The 21,472-nt window shown below is 35.0% G+C and overlaps 1 protein-coding gene across 3 annotated transcripts in view; it reads left to right on the top strand.

Annotated features, from left to right (window-relative positions):
* LOC123712588 (ras association domain-containing protein 10) overlaps positions 1-21,472 on the top strand; it is a 95,023-nt gene that overhangs the window by 13,948 nt on the left and 59,603 nt on the right. For all 3 annotated transcript variants that reach the window (XM_045665770.1, XM_045665769.1, XM_045665772.1), the window contains exon 2: positions 9,019-9,046. The gene's annotated coding sequence lies outside the window, so the exon portion shown is untranslated. The remainder of the gene's footprint in view (positions 1-9,018; positions 9,047-21,472) is intronic.

The raw sequence follows: 21,472 nt of genomic DNA, 5'->3' as shown, positions 1-21,472 counted from the left end.
AACGCAAAGTGAGGACCCTCGACTAGTCTAACTACATACTGGCCCGAAGGCCTTAATAGCTACTCTTGAGAAGTATATATCCTTTGAGGTCGAGTATTATTTGTTTAGCGCATTTCAGGGTATGACGTCAGTCGAATCGTATGCGTATGTTGTCTTTGATTGTAGGCGTTGGTACACGTGTCTCAGCCCCGTCATAATATTTATTTTGTGATGGGTTACCTTGCTCTGCCATGTGAAGTTGAAAAAATGGCCGGCAGTGACGAAACATGGAATGCAGTGGTATCTGTCTGTCAGCCAGTAGGGCTTCAGAAAGAAGCATCAGAATGAAGGCCCGCTCTAGAACGAATCCTACGGTTAGAAGAAGATGCCAACTGCCATGAAGTGTGCACTGAGGCCTCTCTAACGTACCTTGTAGGAACTATCCGAGGTGGTTTTAATGGGTAATGCTCACCTAGTCTCTGAATAGCAGAGATTCTGGTGTGGGTCAAGTCTTTGGGGTTTGCAGGTGATGCGCAAACGGACTATTACCTCGAATGACACCCAGAAATCTACCTGAATCAGATATTAAACAACGGTATTTTATTTTATATTAAATATTCGTTTCTTCGGTTGTTGAATCCATACAAACTAACCTAAGTGTATCGGTAATCATAAAAATGTGTGGGCGGAGTGAGTTGGTGTTGTATGGCAATTACAGAGGCTCTTTGTTTTGAAGGTGAAAGTTGTTTAGCGAACTTGTTATCTACTAGAGAGCGATGTCTCTGTTGGCAACTCCAAAACGTTAATATTATAATTATACTACAATTTATTATATCACATCTAAGTTTTACACTAGTGCTCTTACTGACTATTGAACATGAGTTCCGTAGTCGTAGGTTTGATTTCCTGCTATGTACCAATGGACTTTCTGTCTATGTGCAGATTAACACAAGCGCGTACGGTGCAGAACAACATTGTGAGGAAATCGGCATGCCTTAGAACCAAAAAGTCGACGGTGTATGCAAGTGAAGCTTCTTGAGCACGTGATGGTGCTTGAGCACAGAAGCATCACTTGCTTACTAGAAATTATTACATATACAGAAATCTGAGAGGTTTTAGAGACCTTTTAGCTCTGGCCTCAGATATTAGTATTAATTCTCATGGATCATAATAGTTATCATTTTATTTTAAACGTAACGTAGAAGAAAATATATGTTTACCACGAAAGACAAAACCGAGATAGGTTTGGAGAACTTTATGAAGAGGGCTTTTGTTTATTAGCAACGCGCAGTAATAACGGTATGTTCTTCTTGTTAATATTTAAATTTAATAACACGATGAGATTTAAGGCGTATCTTAAAGCTCCGGGCGAGAAAGTTCTGTCAACAATAAATTTTTAAACCTTGGAATTAGCTTCGAGCCATGAAACGTGATCTTCGTTGCGCCCAAAGCGTGGAAGAGCATTCTTTATTTTACAGATCTAACAGATTTAAACGACAGACAGACATATCGATGTAAGTCTTTCGTTGGAGCCTTAATGGACTTGAAATGTCAAAAGTTTTATTAATGTTCGGTTAATATACGAAAATTCATAATTTAAACAAAATATAAATCTTTAGGATATAGGACATAAAAATGTCATTAAATTAAAGCAATTCAATTTTATGCATTCAGTCATTAAACCTTCCTTATCTCAAAATGTTGTTTGAATATTACAATAACAGAGAAATTTTATATGACATACACTTGGTATCCTTATACATATAAATTAAAAATTTTATAAAAATAAAAAAAATAACATTTGTATTGAAATGAATCCCCATTTCCCTTGGTTACGGCATCACTCATGAACGGCTGGACCGATTTCCCTAAATCTTTTTTGTTGTGTTCGTTACTGTCAGGAGAATATTCTTATGAGTAAAAGTTAAGAAAATTGCGTGGTTAATTAGAAAATTTTAGAATACTTAACCATCATATTAAGTAATCATGACTTTTGTTACGATTTTTCGTAGAAAAAAATTAGCTATGGCTTTTACAATTCAAACGTTTTTGTTGTACCTTATGGCGTTGTTGGAATGTTGTATGTTGTATGTTGTTGTAACGTCGTTTTGCCATGTATACTGTTCAGTCCAGTATATTGTATCTGGCCAGTGCTGTATAAAAAATTCTATATGAATACTTGAATAGGTCTGAGAGTGGCATCATATCATTTCAATGCAAAATTTCATCAACATCTCCTTGGCACTTCCAGGGTCCGTTTCACAAGGCAATTACTTTTTGGCTAGAACTCTGGAATCGACTCCCGGTGGGCGTCTTCCTTGATAAATTCGACTAGAGTGTACGCCTCCCTTAAAGGCCGGCAACGCACCCACTAAAACCGGATGTCCATGACCTGTGTTGACTGTCCTTTATTGGCGTCCCTTAGGCTTGTCCTATTTTATAAAAAATCTTCTAATATTCATTTTAAATTTATATTTATATAACAATATTCGTTTTCGAGTTGTAACCATAGGAAGGGTCTGTCAAGTTATATGTTCTTTGACGAGGGGTCAGTAGGTCGAGCTTATCAGGTCTCGCTTCCTGAGATCTTGGGGTAGTTAATTCTATGGTACCACGCTATGTGGGAATTATACGTTATTTCGGCCGTAAAACTTTATTGACCGTTATAAAAATAATATTTTTGTTTGAGTTCTGCACGGTAATCTTGCTTCGTGTTATTTACTTTTATAGGAATAAAAGAAATCGGTTCTACAACCATTTTAGGTCTGGATTATTAGACTTCTGTATCTAATTCATGATTTGTCAATCTAATAGACAAATAGGTGATCAGCCTCATGTGCATGATACACGCGTTCGACTTTTTGGGTCTAAGGCAAGCCGGCTTCTTCTCGAATTCCTTCACTGTTCCAGCGAATGTTATATGTGCACATAGAAAGATAGTCCACTGGTGTACAGCAGGGGATCGAATGTACGCTGAAGCAACTGGACTAGTTGCTCTTCTCTTATGTTTTTTACGTACAGCACACATGAAGTTATACAATCACGTGTGTATTCATAAGGTGTGTATAAATAACCCTGGAACAGTGGAAGATGAAGATTGAGAAAAAAAATAAGATTTTTACGTTACCTTTATAATAAACGCTGTTTCACGTCTAGTATTTTTGTTACTGGTAACGACACACATTAAATGATTTCTACAATTTTAGCCAATAGATGGCGCGAATGGACTAACCATCAAATTACTTCCCTACAAGTGTTTAAACTGCGCGTGCGCTGTTACGCAAATCCAAGTAATTACTACTCGCCCTACATACCGAAGCACTAATTGCGCGGTTTCCGCGGAAAACTGCGAAACGTGAGTCACAATTTATGGAAATTAAAAAACTAATTTTTAAGTGTCTAATATCTTATGTATGTTTACGTAATAACATATGGTCGCGCTTGGCTTATAAATAAGACGTAATAAAAAGTGATTTCTGTCGTAATTAAGTAAATAGGTTCGATTCCTGGAATCTAGGTATTCTAATTTGATTCTAGGAATATTCTGACACAACACAAACTCAATGACATAATGGTGTTACTATTTCTGGATTACAATGATTTTCATTTACACTCCTTTACCTGATACAATCACATACATATAAAACAACCAAATTACATAAGGGAACGGGCATATTCTTCCAGGTAACCCTAGTATGTAAAAATTAAAAAAGAATCACCTACAGAGGCTGAGGTACAAGAAGTTCATAAATAATTAACAAAAGAAAACATAAAGTAACATGTAACACTAATTATAACTAAAATATAAAGAATACAATATAATATAAACAAAAATCTAAAAGTTAATTAATTATCAGAAGATAATTGAAAATGTCATAGTTGAATTGGGAAGTTTCAAGCCACTCATTGTATCCTAGAATCATTGCTTTTCGTGTTAACATAAATTTAATACTAATTAGTATATTTTATTAATATATAAATTGATATGATTCATAATGTAATGTAATATGTATGTCTAACTTTTAAGGCAAATTTTCACGCATTTTGGTGATATAATTGTATCGTACCACCATAATATTTTTGTATATTGCAAATAAATTATTATTATTCTAGCATACATACACGAGCATAGGTATTCAAGCAGGCTTTTTTCGTTCAGTGCGTGGGTCAATACAATGACCTGTGAGTCATAGCTTTAAGTTCCAACAGTGGCATTGTGTTATTTCATAGCCTGGGAGGTCATATTGCATTATTATACACCAAGTATTATATACACTTGCAAACGTGTTCATACAAATACACGTTAGAAACATTTGATGATCGTCGAATTGAACTTAACTTTCCTTAGATCTTCCTTAAATCGAAGCACGTTAATTGAAATTAACTCACATTGTCAAAGGGCTGACAAGTGCATTCCCAGCCTCTTAAGAATTGGTACGCTCTGTTCTTGAAGGAGCCTAAGTTGAATTTAAATACATCGGTCCCACTTTTTAACAGTTTTAAGTATATTAGTTAATAACTTTAAAAAAATCATCGCAATAATTAATTTAAATTAACATTAAAAATCCAGACGTATCACGTGTTGACTAAATATAGTATGTTTTAATAGATTTGTCTAAATTTGCTATTCGTATAATTAATATTTTAAGTACCAATTTCGAGTCCATAGAACTTAGGTCGATTAGAACGAAGAATAAATTCTTAGACATAACCTTCGATGCGCTGGCGCATGCCTCATTGTTATGTATGGAACGCGTGTGAAAATATTCGCCATTCAATGGCCACTTCACTAACCAATTAGCTATCTGTATTCAAAAGAGATTGGTCAATCCTCTCATACTAAATAAAATCTAACATTATAAAGTGATGTATTGTAAGGTGTGTTATGATCAGACTCAGAGTCGGTCAATAAGTAAAGATTAAATGGGTTCAACATAGTTTTTAATTGTAAACTATAAATTTGTGATGAGAAATGACTCGATGGACATTTTCAGCAACTCCATGGAGACCTTTCGCGAAGTCATTTTATAAACCTGGTTGTTTTCATTGTTTGCTATTATTATTATTCTTTATTCTTAGTATTTACAGTGTATAATCGCGGATGCTGGGCGGACCCATGGGACTCCAATACAAGGAGTTTCCTCGTGAGTTGTGTGCTGCGATAATGATTGTGAGGAAGTTCTATGGAACTGGTTAGCACTGCGCCTTAGACTCTCATGTCATTTGTACACAGTATATCCTTTCTATAACATACTTTCATAATCCTCTGATTGTCCTCCTTGTAACTTGTCTGATGATTGAGAGCAAAAAGAAAATATAAATAGCATTGTAACGCTCAATCTTCTGTTTCCTTAAATCAGTTATTACGTAATTGGGCGTAGAAATATAGAAAATACGGTACTGGAATACAAAGAAACAACAACAATGAATAATAAATAGAAATAATTTAACATATAACACACAGTTATTTACATAATAAAGCATACCAAACATCTATTATTGGCGCCACTGTGTTGGCACTTGTAAAATCAGGCAGGCTATTCAATTGTTGATCTTCCTCAAACGTCAGCATAGTCACATGCCGTAATTGTACAATTTATAATTAGTTAATATTACGCATATTTAATTTATTAATTTTTACAGCATATCTAAGAAAGTAAAAAAATAGTTTTAATACTAATAATCAATGGCGCTACAACATTTTTAGGTCTGGGCCTCAGATATCTGTATCGGTTCCATGATCATTTGTATACGTCTTTCTGTGCCTGACGCACGCCGTCTTTTTGGGTATAAGGCAAGCCGGTTTCCTCACGATGTTTTCCTTCACCATACGAGCGAATGTTAAATGCGCACATAGAAAGAAGGTCCATTGGTGCACGGCCGGGAATTGAACCTGTGACCACAGGGATGAGAGTCGCACGTCGCACAATATTAAACACTTAAAAATTAGCAAAAAAGAAAATATTGTTTCTCTTCTCCATCTTCTCGATCTTTTTAAAGTATCTTTTTTAATCACAGTATAGTACCTCCATACGCTTCACATATGACTCTGCGGCGCAGAGTCGAGAGAACTATTAAGCTGCAAGCGGGAAATGGGAGCTTGCAGATGTTGAACTGTTTTCGGCGCGTGATAATCGTCTGGAACTCAGTCTCATTTCTAGCAAATATTTTTTCCTATATCAAAAATTATTTATTTATTATTACCACTTGCATTACAATATAAAAACTGAACATAATGAAAATGAAAGGATTTGGCGGCCTTATCGCTTTCAAGCGATCTCTTCCAAGCAATCACTGTGAGACAAAACAATTAAATTAGTTAAGGTTATAATTATATGTGACTTAAAGTCGTATATCCCCAAGGGCAGAGGGTGTCCACAGTGGCATGATCTTTGTTTTCTAACTCGCTCCTAGTCTTTCCAGCGTTTGGATCATCAGCAACTATACGATGTAAGTCTGCTTTCACCACACTTTCATTATTTTTGCGGGTTCCAATCAAGGACCTGGTTATATAATCGGTATCTTCTGAGAGTATGGCCTATACAACTCTCGGCAGCGCTACCAACGTTGTTAGAAATCTTGTCGGGCTAGTAAATGGTAATAAAAAAAAAATCTAGTCTAATAGTCCCATGTGAAGATAAATATAGACTATAGACCGAGTACAACATAAATCCACCCGTTACCAATTCTTAAAAGGCCGGCAACGCACTCGCGAGCCCTCTGACATTGAGAGTGTCCATGGACGGCGGTATCACTTAACATCAGGTGAGCCTCCTGCCCATTTCCCTCCTCTATAAAAATATATTGAGGGTATCTTTTGTATCCGATGTACCCGACACTATTTGTTCTGGATATGGGTTATGACCAGCTACGCCTCAGAAGAGAGCTTGCTTTGTCAGTGGTCTAGAATACTCACGGGCAGTGTGCATAATGTGGATATAATGGAGAGATTGGTTCTACGAGCAAGCAAGGACCTGAGGCGGTAGTCACAACTTTTGGATGTATACTGCGCGAACACTCCAACTTGGTTACCGAGACACCAGGCTACACAGTACAAATACATTTTTCTTAAATGTATTTTTAATTATAGAATTATCAATGTTGGTTATTGTGTAGTTCTATCGTATTAGTAGTAACTATTGAGATACATTAATTATGTGGGAAATGAATATTAGGTCCTTACATATGAAATTGGCGTTTTGTCGTACTGGCCACTTTGACCTCAAATACCTCCTCCTTGGTAAGGAATTTCAAATTCAAATTTGTACAGCTTTTCTTCTGTTTTTTTCTGATTGCGTCACTCATTTTACAAAATGGAAAACTTAAAGTATCGCATTATTTACGAGTACGAGTTCCGCCGTGGCACTAGTGCTGCGGAAACGACTCGAAGGGTGAATGATGTGTATGGCGGTCATGTTGCAAAAGAAAGCACAGTTCGTTTTTGGTTCCAACGTTTTCGTTCTGGAATTTTCGACCTGCAGAACAAGCCCCGTGGACGGCCTGAGACCCAAGTTGATAATGAAGTATTGAAGGCGGTGGTTTGCGATGGATCCGCTTCCACAATAGGAAGCGGATGTGGGTACCTCACGAATTGACTGAAGAAAACCGGCAAACGCGCGTCGACTGCTGCGTTACATTACTGAACCGGCACAATAATGATAGTATTTTAAACCGAATCATTACCTGTGAAAAATGGATTCTTTACGATAATCGGAAGCGCTCAGCGCAATGGTTGGATCCTGGCCAGCCAGCCAAATCCTGCCCCAAGCGAAAATTAATCCCAAAAAAGTTACTTGTAAGCGTTTGATGGACTAGTGCCGGTATTGTTCATTGCAGTTTTCTTAAATCTGGCCAGACTATTACGGCTGATGTCTATTGTCAGCAATTGCAAACCATGATGGAAAAGCTAGAGGCTAAACAACCTAGGCTGGTCAATCGCTCCACGCCTATGCTACTTCACGACAACGCTACATCACACACTGCACAACAGACGGCTACCAAATTAGAAGAGCTTCAATTGGAATGTCTAAGACATCCTCCGTACTCCCCGGACCTTGCTCCAACAGATTACCATTTTTTTCGAAATTTGGACAAGTTCTTGCGAGGGAAAAAATTTAACTCTGATGGGGCAGTCCAAATCGCCTTCACAGATTTTATTGATTCCCGTCCGACTGGTTTTTTTAGTAAAGGGATCAATGAACTATCTATGAGATGGCAAAAGTGCACAGAAAACATTAACTTTGATTAATTCTATATATTATATTTAAAAATATTCGACTTTTTGTTCCTCCCATACAAAACGCCAATTTCATATGTAAGGACCTATTATATAAATTTACAAATTGGTAACATTTACTTTCGTTACTTCCTATTTAATTTAAACAGTTATAATAACATTGCATTAAACGTAACAAAATATTCACAAAACAACATAATACAACGATCACGTTTGTTTGTTTATGCAAATCTAAGTCGTGACCGACAATGATCGACTTACAAATCTGACCTCGCAAATCGATATTATAATCGATTACAGCAGTATTCAATTATTACCATCATAGTTCGGTAATTTAATTTGATGAGTGGTTCAGCGTGTCTCGTCCCTGAGGTCGTAGGTTGGATCCCAGCTAGGCGCCAATTGGCTGGATGCGTGCATTTAACATTTGCTCGAACGGTGAAGAATAAATGTCGTTAGTAACCTGCCTTAGAATCAAAAATGGACCGTGTGTCAGGCACAGGAGGCTGGTCACTTAGTTGCCTATTAGACTGACAAGTAATCATGACACTGATACATAAATCTGAGGCCCAGACTTAAAAAGGTTGAAGCGCCACTGATTAATTTTTATTATTGTATCAGATTCCGTAGCTTAAAAGGTTATCTTCTGGCATTTTGTCTTGCTAGAGCATCATCCCTTGACAAGGCCTTCTCTAACAATTTCCACAGAACTCTATGGTTTTCTATATACTGTTGATTTAACTCAAGAAATTGTGGACTCACAATGTATCCGATTACTAATTTTCTAATTTCTTTTGTTTCAGACCCCAAGACATTTAGAACGCTGTCGAAGTAAGTTTAATAGGGGTTGTCAACTATAGACACTTACAGTGTGGGGGTAACAACTTCTCTACGGATATAGTACATAATCATTTGACGTAAAAACAAACAGAATATAGAAATATGGAAACATAAATAAAAGTACACTAATGTCTAGTCATTGGAGAGAGGGCTGAGCTCTGGTGTTACTACATCAAGAAAGTAATTTAATGATTCAAAATATTATTAATTGGTTTGCCTAACGTTCTATATACAGAGAAAGATTCAGGAAATACATTATTTAACAAAAAACACAATATTAATAGGTTTTTTCCGGGATGTGGTTCAAAATTAAAATATTATTTTTATCATTTATATATAACATATCTATGGGATGCTATATTCCCACGAATAAGCAGAAAAGCTGGGGCAGAGCATGCTGAAAATAATAAACGGCTCAAATATAAGAATCTTTCTTCCAGCTCCATTTTTGTTCCCTTTGGAGTAAAGACTCTTGGGCCGTAGGATTCAAGTGCACAGGTGCACAATTAAAGATTAAAGTTTTTTTAAATGTAATAGGGGGCAAACGGGTAAGAGGCTCACCTGATGTTAAGCGATACCGCCGCCCATGGACACTCACATTGCCAGAAGGCTCGCAAGTGCGTTGCCGGCCTTTAAAGTTGGCGCCTGGTAGATAGTACCGGTGACCTCAGAGCTGGTGCTTTCCTCGCTCAAGGAATAAGTATCGCAAAGTGAAATGCAGCCAGGTTTAACGGAACACTGCTTGAAAAATATTCAAATTGTTTAAATATTCTTTTTATTAATATTTTTATTATTACTATGTAGGTTAAGAAGTACAGATAGATAGTCCCCAGATAGCAACTTACATTTATTTTTTTCTGTAATTCATTCTAAATTGTTCTACATAGAAACTTGTTTGTGGAAGATTACTCTTAATTTGAACAGAAAGAAAATCGAAAGTGAATTCTTGTATTTATGTAATCGTATAGTTCAACTTATAAATATTTATAGGCTTAAAAATTTACGAGAACCATTCAGAAACACGATATAAACAACAAAACTCACTCCAATTTGACATATCACTGATTGATTGATGAATTTTATAAGGAGACTAGTAAGGTGGAGTCGATGAAGGTTTTATCTGGACTGGTTGAGGCTTTTTGGGTAGCCAACTCCATAAAAAATATGCTAGCCGAATTTGATTTCGATTCTACAGAGGCGTTACTACGTAATTCCGCAGGACACTGAGGTTCCAAACTCTAACACAGACACATCGGACAGTTATAACATCTCTCAGCTACATTCTCAAATACATACTCATCCATTCGCGTATACTTCTGTCATACGAGTCGTGTTTTATTAGTTTTCAACTAATCTACTATCACTAAGACAACTTGATTTTAAGGAAATTGTTTTAAGCATGTGCCATGCACCACGGAATAATTGTTATCTAGTTACACAACACAAGGGATCCCTAATGTCCCTGATCCCTAGCGATGCATGTATTTTGTTACATATTTCTGTCAAGAATACAGTTTATATTTTTTTAATCGACAAACATTGGTCAAAGGTTTCATAAGTTTCTTCTCCTACTTATAAGCAGTCTCCGGTCTTCTACTCTCACTTGGGTCTTATTGTATTGTAAAGTGTTTAAGTAAGGTGATATGATTTTTTATACAATAACTTATTTATAAATAATAATAAAAATCGTATTAGAACTGCCAACGTAGTCTCTGTAACGCACGTCCGTGGTTTGTTTGTCTGCAAAACAATGACAAATTTGCGTTAAAACGATTTGGAAACTCTATTGTCACCTATTTATAAAATTGTGAGGCGTTGCTGGACTTTACACAGTTAGATTTTAGGGCACTTCGCTTCATTGACCATATAAAATACTATGTTGGTAATCAAAAACAGCGAGTGGCAACATTAATGTCAAGCTGTATATGAATATAATTAATTTCGATTTTATAGCGCGATTAATGGAGATTTTACGACATTAACTATAAATATATTTAGATTTCACGCACAATAATAAAATAATACAAATTTTATTGATTCACTGTTATTCATAATGAATAACTTTACAAACGTATTCATTAATAAAACAAAAAAGATTGAAATATCACAAAAGTATTTCACCCGAATTAATCATACTTGGGGTGGTTTAATCAATCATCCACCACAGATTATAAAGATACAATACGTTTTGACATTTGACATCCACAGACTACATGGTTAAGTCATACAACACCTTATTACTTACTTACACGTATAGTCATAGTCAAACATAAAAATATAGATTCCGGTGTAAGTTATTTTCTATTGATGACTGGGTAAAACGTTTTAGTTTTTAGTGTTAGTTAAAGGCAAAGACATTTTTTAATTAGTCCATAAATCTATTCTTGCTTATTCTATCTCTCTTTGCTGCTACTATCTCCTTCTTTCGCCTTTGTTAAGTCCACCAATTCAATGAGTAACGTTAAGTGTAAAAATCAAGTAGGTTCTAGAGACATTTAACATACATTTATAATCTTTATCTTAGTAGATAATATATACCGTATATGACTTGCTTAAAAACGTTTAAGTACAAAGAGTGTCACTAAAAATACATCCAATGAACATAAAATACCAACTTGAAACATTGTTACTGTCAGGGTGTATATTCTATTGGATTTTACTAGACTTATTTTTGGTAATTATATTTATAAAGGTTATTTTAATAGAGTTATGCTTTGAAGCAAGTTTGAATGATTGTTTTTTATTGTTCAATTTAATGAACAAGTTATTGAAAAATATTCAAAACCAATTTAACGACTACAAATATCTTTTTTTGAAGTTTTATAATATATAATATTGATTCTAGTTTCTTCCGTCTATACCAATCCCATATTGCAACTGTGGAAAGCGTTCATAATTTTGTTAACCTCAGAAGAGTCGTGACGTCGTCGTGGAAGAGATTCCAATTATATTTCCAACCAGGCGCGTGTTCGGAACCCGCAGGAATAGCGGAAGCATCCTAAGTTAATCTGACGTTGTACAGATGCAGATGACGCAAAGAGAGCCGGAAATACTTGGAGCGAGGTAAAATACTAGGCTCGAGACCGAACGCTATGAAGACTCACTGTGGACGACCTTTGCCCTATCCAAGGATTAAAGGATATTAAGTCAATATTGTCATAGTTTTTGACATAAAAAAAAATCAAAGGCCCAGACCTTTTATATAAGATTTATGTATCTGTTTCATGATCATTTGTTAATCTAATAGGCAAGTAGGTGATTAGCATTCTGTGCCTGACGCACGCCGACGATTTTTTGTGTCTAAGGCAAGCCGGTTTCCTCACGATGTTTTACTTCACCGTTCGTGCGAATGATAAATGAGCACATAAAAAGAAAGTCCATTGGTGCAGAGCCGGGATCGAACCTACGACCTTAAGAATGAGAGTAGCACGCTGGAGCCACTAGGCCAACAATACTCAGTTTTTGACATAGCTTTCACAAATAATATCTGGTAGTTTCATTTATTAAATTCTATGAAATGCAAGAACCATGGTCACTACAAGTCAACAGTTTAAAACTGACGACATCACATTACACGAAGTGCTTTGAGTGTACACAAGTAGTATTTGAGATTTATACACCATAACTAATGGACACGTCATGCTATACTTAGAATTTAATGGAGCTACTATTTTACTACCTCATGATCAGTTATTTGGTACACGTCTTCGAATATATATCATGACAATCCCGTGGTGCTTGTGGGCTCGGAAAAGATGCTGCGTCTGATAATTTTTTAGTAAGTCTTGTGTCTGACACTCGTTGGTTGATTAAAGACATGCCATTATTGTCCGATTGCCGATTGATATCGGACTGTTCTCACCCCAGTATGGTCTAGTGCCAACCCTAGCCTATAGATAGATAATAGATAGGAGTTTATTCGAAGAAGTTTGGACCCTTGTGACAATGTTATTTGGCGTATTCGCTTCAATGAAAAACTATAACATCCAATGACACCAACTTCGTCCAATTCATAAAAACCCAAGGTCCTTAATGAACTCATAACTTGCATGAGAAAACGGGGTAGAGGCTGCGTTGGTGGTAAGGAGTTGTCATGGACATCGAAATTGAACGCAAAAGGCAGGTGATTTCGAAGGTTACTTGCAGCTGAAGCTCATAACGGGGTTGGATCTATTGGTGACAATAATACTTGAAGTTAAACAACTTTAACGAAAATTGTTTTTTGGTTATAATTGATAATCAGATGCAAAATGCGTTGTTAAACGTAAGTTTCACGTATCACTAAGGTACATATTATCCACTAATCGATTCACTAATTAACGCATTATTTCAAAAGCAAAAGAAGAAAATTTATTGTATCAAAAGTTTATGAAGTGTTGCAGAATTAATAACTGTAGAAACAAGTCAATATATCAATAATTCATTATTAAAAATGTTGGCAAACAACTTAATTCTCGTACAAGTCGTTCTTCGATTATACGTTTTTGCGATTCCTGATGTCTTTTGATTGTTAACATTTTATTTTGTTTGTTAAAAACTTTAAGTATTTTGTTACACATATATGTATATGAGCAGGTGGTACTTCTTAGAGAGTGGCACATTATAGACAAAAATGTCGGGATTTCGTGGGGCCTTCGACAAAAAAGGGCATCTAGGAATTAATGATATTTATATAAATATATTTAAATGTAAAGTATCTGAAATAAAAGGCTTTCGTTATTTAAAAAAAAAGTTCAGAAATAAAATAAATGAATAATAAATATTATAGAATTATACTTCATAGATTTTGCAAATGTCTGAAAAGATATTGTGCAATTAGTAGGTGGTTGGCGACCAAAATATTTAAATATTAGTGGAAGAGTTTTTTAATAGCGATAAACATACGATGGAATATAAAGGACCACGTATGCCACCATGGTAGGGTGGCGTAGTAGACTGACAACCCCTTAAAAATGGTAAAAAACAGGTATACTATATCATTTGCTCGTGTTTGCCTTCAAGGCTAATGTTTAGAAACCTTGTCAAAAAAAGGCAAACTTTAGGACTCTGACTTTTCAAGTTATTAATTTAAAAAAAAAAATTATAATATAAAAAAATATATGAATTGCACGCTTGGCACAACACTGTAGGTCTGCCTTGTTAATTAACTAAGACATTTATGCGTCATACTTAAAATAATTTTGGCACACCATCTAACAAAACCTATTACATCCATTGTTTAATGTAATATATATAAAACAACACCTTTTATTTTTAGCGAAACCGCTACCAACTAAAAGTAACCAAATAATCGTAAATTATAAATTTTTGCGTAGTGTATATAAACTTGCTTGTAAAAAGCAATTCCTGGACATAATCTACAAGTTTTTGCTACTTCAAGAATTCAAGGTAATTTGTATGGCACACTTTAGTGCTCACCGTTACAAAATAGGCTTAACGATAAACTAGTTTTCAAATTTTACTATTTCTTGCAAGTTTCTTACTTTGTAAGTAATGAAGAAAGGTCAATTGTTTGTTACGCACTCAGAGACGTCATTTAAAGTTGCAAGTACTCTACATATATTTAATGAAATTAATTTGTATTTTTTTAAGTGAATACTGAAACTCAAATGGAATGTCAAATGGATTTAAGGAAAGATTGACGATGAATATATAAGTATATTATTTATTATGGTGAACTCCGAACGGCTCTAAGTAAAAAATGATACGCCGTGGAGAAAAAAATGGATATAGGTGTCGATTGACCTTATCACCGGGTCATAAATTTAGTAAATTGTACCCGCCTCCGGAGCTCATCCTTATTCTAAGAATTCGACTGAGTGCTCAATCATCTCGCATGGTAGGTAGAGAAACTTCGCTCTGAGGTCAAAGACTCATGCCGGAGACGAAATTGCGTAACAGGAAATCCATGTTCCAAATCATTACGGCTATATTTCTGGCGGTGCGTTCCTTTTAGTGGTTATTAGCATCTTTCGGTCACGTAGGCACGCGACCTTGCACGTGATACTGCTAAGCACAAAAAAGCGCACAATTTAGTTTTTAGACCCGCTCTTTCTCCAATGGATGATCCTCGACTAACGACTAGCTCGAAGGTCCAAGCACCATTTCTTGAATGGATTCTCGCTGTTGGCCTTAAGGGAATTGACAGCTCAGAATGAACTTTTCCCGCTACTGGCGTAAGAGCGTCTCCTACGAGACTCGAGGGCCGTCGCGGGGTGGTCAATCGCCTTAAGGGCAGGACGTAAGTTCACTGCAGTGACCGAAGTACGCAGTATAGGTCCACGTCTTCCGCTGTCAAGGTTTTTTTACCCTAGACTAACCAGTGGATATTATCGAGATGTTGTATACTTACTTAGTGGAAAACTTAATTGGCACGTTACAGGGTATGTCATCTTTTAGATGTGGATTGTAAATGCAGGTTTTAGGTGTATACTATGAAACTATGTAAAAGTGTGAAAGTTAAAGGAGTAAAACTTGATACATCAATGTAATGTTTTATGTAAACCAGTTGAAAAGAGGTGTTAAACTTTTTACGTTATTTTCATGTCGACATAACTGTGAAACTAATAATGTGACAAGACACTTTACACTTATGTGAAAGAAATGTGAGAAACAAAGAGCTTCCATATATTGCTTTTTGTTTAGTATTAAAGCTCGTAAAGCTTCCAGCTGCAGCTCACCCTAGTGCTTTTTTGCGACCTCCAACAATAATCATATTCCTGTAAATTTACATAAACAGTGTAAACTCCATTTCCTCGCTGTATTGCGAAACTTATACGTTGAGCGAGGAAAGCACCAGCGCTGAGGTCACCGGTACTATCTTCCAGGCGCCAACTTATTTCTTTAATTAGCGTTTTCCACTTGAACCCCACGGCTCAAGAGTCTCTACTCTAAAGGCAACAAAATTGAAGTTGGAGGAAATACTGTTATATTTGAGTTGTTTATTATTATCCGTCTGCTATGCGGCCACCCGCCATTGTGTGTCCGAGGGAGGTTACTAATTAAATCTTTCGGTTCATTTAATTATTATTCTTCGGATGGAATTTCTTTTATATTCAATAGTTATATCTTTGACGTTAAAATTTGACGTCATGGTATTAGTAGAAATTTGGTAAACCGATTTCTATGAAGCATGAAATACAGACGTGAAACACGCAATCAACGGTTTATCATTTATTTATAAGTAACCGTGACTATAATATAAATAAAAAGCTCATCCTTATTTTGCGTATAAAATTGTAGACAATGCTTGTCTCTGAGGACGTGCTTTTGAATTGCATATTATAATATTTACCAAACTTTAGCCTCGCAATGGATGACTATACTACTGTCAAATGCTTATAATAACCTCGATTTCGCTAGTCTCAACTCGACGTTGTCCTGTACACACATCAAATAAAATCATCTAAACTTTTCTCTAATCCTTGAACATAGACCAAATTTTCATAAAAATCTGCCCGTTAAGGGCGAGTTTAATTACAAACACACACTCCGAATATTTATATACAGAGAGAGTAATAGATGAAAGCTTCTCTCATATTTTATTTTATATATTTTTTGTTTTCTTAATTTTCTATTTAACAAAACTTGAAACAAACGAAATAATTATTTAATTTGCTGCTGTAAATGGGAATCCACGCATAAGGAACGGATTCATCTTTTATGATTAGGGAAATGCGTTTCTTATTTATGTATAAACATGGTAAACGTCGTGGATATGCAAACAGTATTAAATTTTATTATGCAATCTACAAGCAACTGTTCGAACAACTAATATAGTATAAAGTTTACAATATTCCACACATAACGGTGACTGCAACTGTGTTATTTGTGAAATATAAAATAACGTATCTGTGTATGTATGTATCTAATAGAGTTTGACATAGTGTGCGACGTGTTTTTAAATTTACTTATAATAAAACCCGAAGGTTTTCCTTCTTCTGTCGCGTAAGGGAAAATTTTTGAAAGTTAATTATTTTACGATGCGCGATAAAATAAAAATATCAATTTCTTTAATTATGAAGAAATATTATATTATTATTTTTAAATAAACTTTATTTAACTAGATAATGCTTTATAATAAAACTTTCAATGTTTTAAATACCTTTTTTCTATAGTTAGTGTCGTTTTTATATAAACTTAGAAGAAGGCGAAAGATAAAAAAATTAAAAATATTTTTATCTTGTTACGCCAAAGAACTATAACTTTTAACGCGTGTTACACACACATTTTTTATATAAAACAAACAGCTCTAGACCTAATGTGACTTGATATATATATATCACAACCGATGGACACTCACATTGCAAGGCTTTCAAGTGCGTTGCCGCTTGAAAGACCCTAAGTCGAAATACTTAGTAAGTAGCTGGTTCCACATAGTCGTGGTGCGCAGCAAAACTGCTTTAAAAAGCTCTCAGTTGCGTTTATATTGCTTGTCTAGGAACAGAACACAGGAAGTCGGAAAAACAGGTAAAAAACGCCATAGAAGTGAGCTAACCGATTGTTTTTAAATATTTGTTAATAATATTCACAATAATGCCTCCAGTTTGGATGGTTAATTTTAGTTTTAATAACTGACAAAAAGTGTTTTTAAACTCTACACGCGGTCCTTCGTTCCGTTTTAACCAATCACAAACAAACGAAACGCGCCATCGTTATGTTTCGTTTTACATATCCTACTCGTTCACATTGATTTCTTTATAATTTAAAAAAAATAGAACTAAATGTACTAAAAATACCAATATTTCTAACCAAAGAATGTAAATGTATTAAACGATAATTAATTTAAAGACAGCGTATGAAGTTCATATAAGGCTAGGTCCAGCAAGATCTGGATATTCGATGTGCACTATGACACTTCGATTTTTTTTATTGTATTTTTTATCTCATAATATTTTTCTGTGTACCAATGTATCAGTGTGCCGACGGTCTTGCTATTATTTTTATTTTACTTGCTTGCTCAAGCTTTTATAAATAAATATATAGGTCAGGTCCACGGACGGAAGTGCTGTGCCCGAACAGAAATTACACAATTGATAACCTCCTGTTTCTTTCAAAAATGTTCCTTAATATTAGGTTAAAGTTATTCCTCTATATTTAAAAAAAAATGTACATAGTACACTAACGCGTGCTACTTTTGATAATTTTATGGTAATGCTGATAAAAAACGCCGAACGATCAAAGCGCTAAAATTATTTAAATTATCATTTTAATTATGTAAATAGTGATACGGTAATATATACACGCTTTTAATATGGCAGATATATCGAATAGTTTTGCGTTGACTGAAATTGTTTATACGGGAGACAATTGTGGAATACATACGTAGTTTTATAGCTTTTAACGTTAATCAATTAATTAATAAACGGCTCAAATATAAGAGTCTTTCCTTCAACTTAGATTTGTTTCCTTTAGAGTAGAGACTTGGTCCGTGGGGTTCAAGTGCACAGGCGCTAATTAAAGATTTAAGTTAATTAAAAGCTGGTGGTTTCCTCGCTCAACGAATGAGTATCGCAATAAAGCGAGGAAATGCTGCCAGCGTTAAAGGTCCACTGCCACAGGGACCAAACTTTAAAAAATTGTTTTAATTTTCTTTTTATTAATTTTTTATTATTATTACTACGAAGATAAGAAAATTTTAAATACCGTACATTTTATTGTTATGATTACTAATAACTTAATTAAATAATATATGAGTTGTCTCAACTTAATTTGTCTTAGGACGCGAGGTTCATTTGTAGGATTTCTATCTTAAACTGTTTTATTTAATTGCAGCATTTCACACTACGCCAATTTTAATGATACAAATGGTTTATATGTTTAATCAGGATTAAAGACTTTTCGTTTGTGATAGTGTCACTATCGAAAAGTACGGTTTTCAAATTTATACACGTATTTTAGAGACAGGACTAACTAAAAATCATGTTAATTAATTAACATAATTTAGCGCCATCTATGTGTCAGTCTACAAACTTTTCAGCCTAATAATAATCAGACACTTAATTTTCAATATATTTATCGCAACTCTTTCGAGTATTACATAACAACAACCATCTCGTAAACATGCAAACGTACGTCAGTACAAGTAATTTTATATAATTTATTCAAGAAGTCATTGCAATAAGTTGTATAATAAATAGCGAATGTGTGGTCTGCACTTTGCTTAGGGAAATATTGTAATGAACTAGCGGGTAAAATAACGGTCATTCTTTATCCAAAATACTGCCTTTGCATAAACTTGATACATTGGTATTATAATTTTTTAATAACCGATATATTTAAGATATATTTAGCCGCAGATTTTACTGACAGACTCCGAACTGATACGACTTAGCGGCCTTTAAGAATTGAACAGACGTTTGGTCACAATCTCACCTGATATTAAGTGAGATGTGATCTATTTAACCGCCGCTTAAATGAACCCATACAAAAATGTCTTTGGAAGATGGAAGTTGCATTCCTTTTCTGTTTTAAACAAGAAACGACGAGCCAAATCGTGTGTGCATCTGGGTATGTCAACATCTTCAATTAGGTTATGTAGTAATGCTCGATTTATTTTTTGGACTGAAATCGATTTCTATGTCTTCTGTCTGAAAGACAGGCAATTGAATGGAAATAGGCTGAACTGAACATCCCCGTACGAGCCGTATGAGCCGTATTCACTTAATTTTCATCCGAATCACCTTGATGGTAATTCTTTCACGGTCCGCAACACACGATCTTTTCTTTTGCAAATTTGTGGAATCGACTCTCGGTGGGGGTCTTCCCTGGAGGATACGACGTCCAACTGTTTAAAACATAATATACTCGTCCCAATTCCGGCTACGCACCCACTAAAATCGGTGTCCATGGGCTGCAATGTATAACCTTTTTGGGCGTCCCGTATGATATAAAAAATGGAGTTTAGCATAGAAAGGATAATCCTTTACTTGAAGCTGTAACGGAGCCAGTGATGTTCAGTAATCCATGTATAAGTCAAAACGCAATGCGTGTCCTATAAACACTTACCATAATAATTTATAGTTCTATAACGAACATTACGTTCCGTTGAACCTTACAAAGCGATGTTAGTCGTAACGAATCGTTAAACGTTTGTAATTACAACGGCGTGACCTATCGATTTGAGTTTACCTGTTGCTAAAGGCATATGTATTTATTATTATAATTAGGTAAACCTCGTAACGTAGCGTGATGAAGCTGAAAGCCAACATTTGGCGAGAGGGGGCACAGGACAGGCGCTGGAAGATTCTCGATTCGATGTCCATGTCACTCTTTGGGTCTCAGTGCCAGCGGTGAAAGTGTGTATACTAATACTAATTAGTACAGATATAGTATAGTAGTATAGTGTAGAGAGGAGTGATGGCAGGAGAAGTCAGGGTCGATGGCCTACCCATTGGTCTAATCAAATAAAGACAAGAAAATATAAGTCACATCCCTAATGCATTGAGCCAAGTTGAGCATAACTTGACGTATTGGTCAGGGCTTTTCTAGACAGACACGACCTTCTGTTATGAAGACTACAAAGTAACAGAACATAAATGTACTATAACTAACCAGTGACTAGGACTTGCTCAGGAAGTTAAAACTATTTGTTAATTATAACACAACTACTATACCAGATATTGTCGGACAAATTGTTAGAAAGTATAAAGAATTCTTTTGTTAAAATAGCTTTTACACATTAAGAAAACACTTTTTAAAAGGATTGAAGCTATGTATTATTATTATAAACTTATTATTATTAACATAATTTAAAATTATGTAAAGAATTTAAGGTGGTACTATAATAATAAGAATTAAACACTAAGCAATAAAATGGCCGCTGTATGGCACATATTCGGTGATGAACGGGCCAGTTTTGTGCTCTCTGGTATTGTCTACTCGCGCTAAATTTAGTTTAGCTAACATATAGCTAAGAGTATTCCAAATTCAAGCAACCCAAAGTAGCAAAATACTCTTATTTTCGAAATAACCTAAGTAATCTTGAAAAAAATACTAAAAACAAAAGAACATATAGCTATATTTATTTATATATAAAGGTTTTCAGTACACGTGACACCGTAGATATTGTATAAATGTATTGAGACACAGAATCTTTGACCTGTTGATTTCCATAAGAACCATTTCTACTAAATAACGGTAGCTAATAGGATGTAATTGACTTATTTCAAGATAACTCGACAAGTCTCTTAGCAAGAAGTAATTATTTAAAAGAATATTTTAACGAAACTGAGAATGTATACGGTAAAAATATTTAAAAAATCATAATTGTCAACGGATATTATAAAGTCTCTACTAATCAGTGATGCCAACTACAGAATTTTCCCCCAACCAAATTAAAATATCGAAAACCGTTAAAGTTTTGTTGTCGTTAGAGAAGTACTGTAAAATATTTATTATAAATATATTAAAGTGTTA

The sequence above is a fragment of the Pieris brassicae genome, chromosome 7 (genome assembly GCF_905147105.1).
Source record: "Pieris brassicae chromosome 7, ilPieBrab1.1, whole genome shotgun sequence".
In the NCBI taxonomy this organism is placed as follows: domain Eukaryota; kingdom Metazoa; phylum Arthropoda; class Insecta; order Lepidoptera; family Pieridae; genus Pieris; species Pieris brassicae.
The sequence above is the reverse complement of the archived record's forward strand: the minus strand, read 5'-3'. Positions and strand labels throughout refer to the sequence as shown.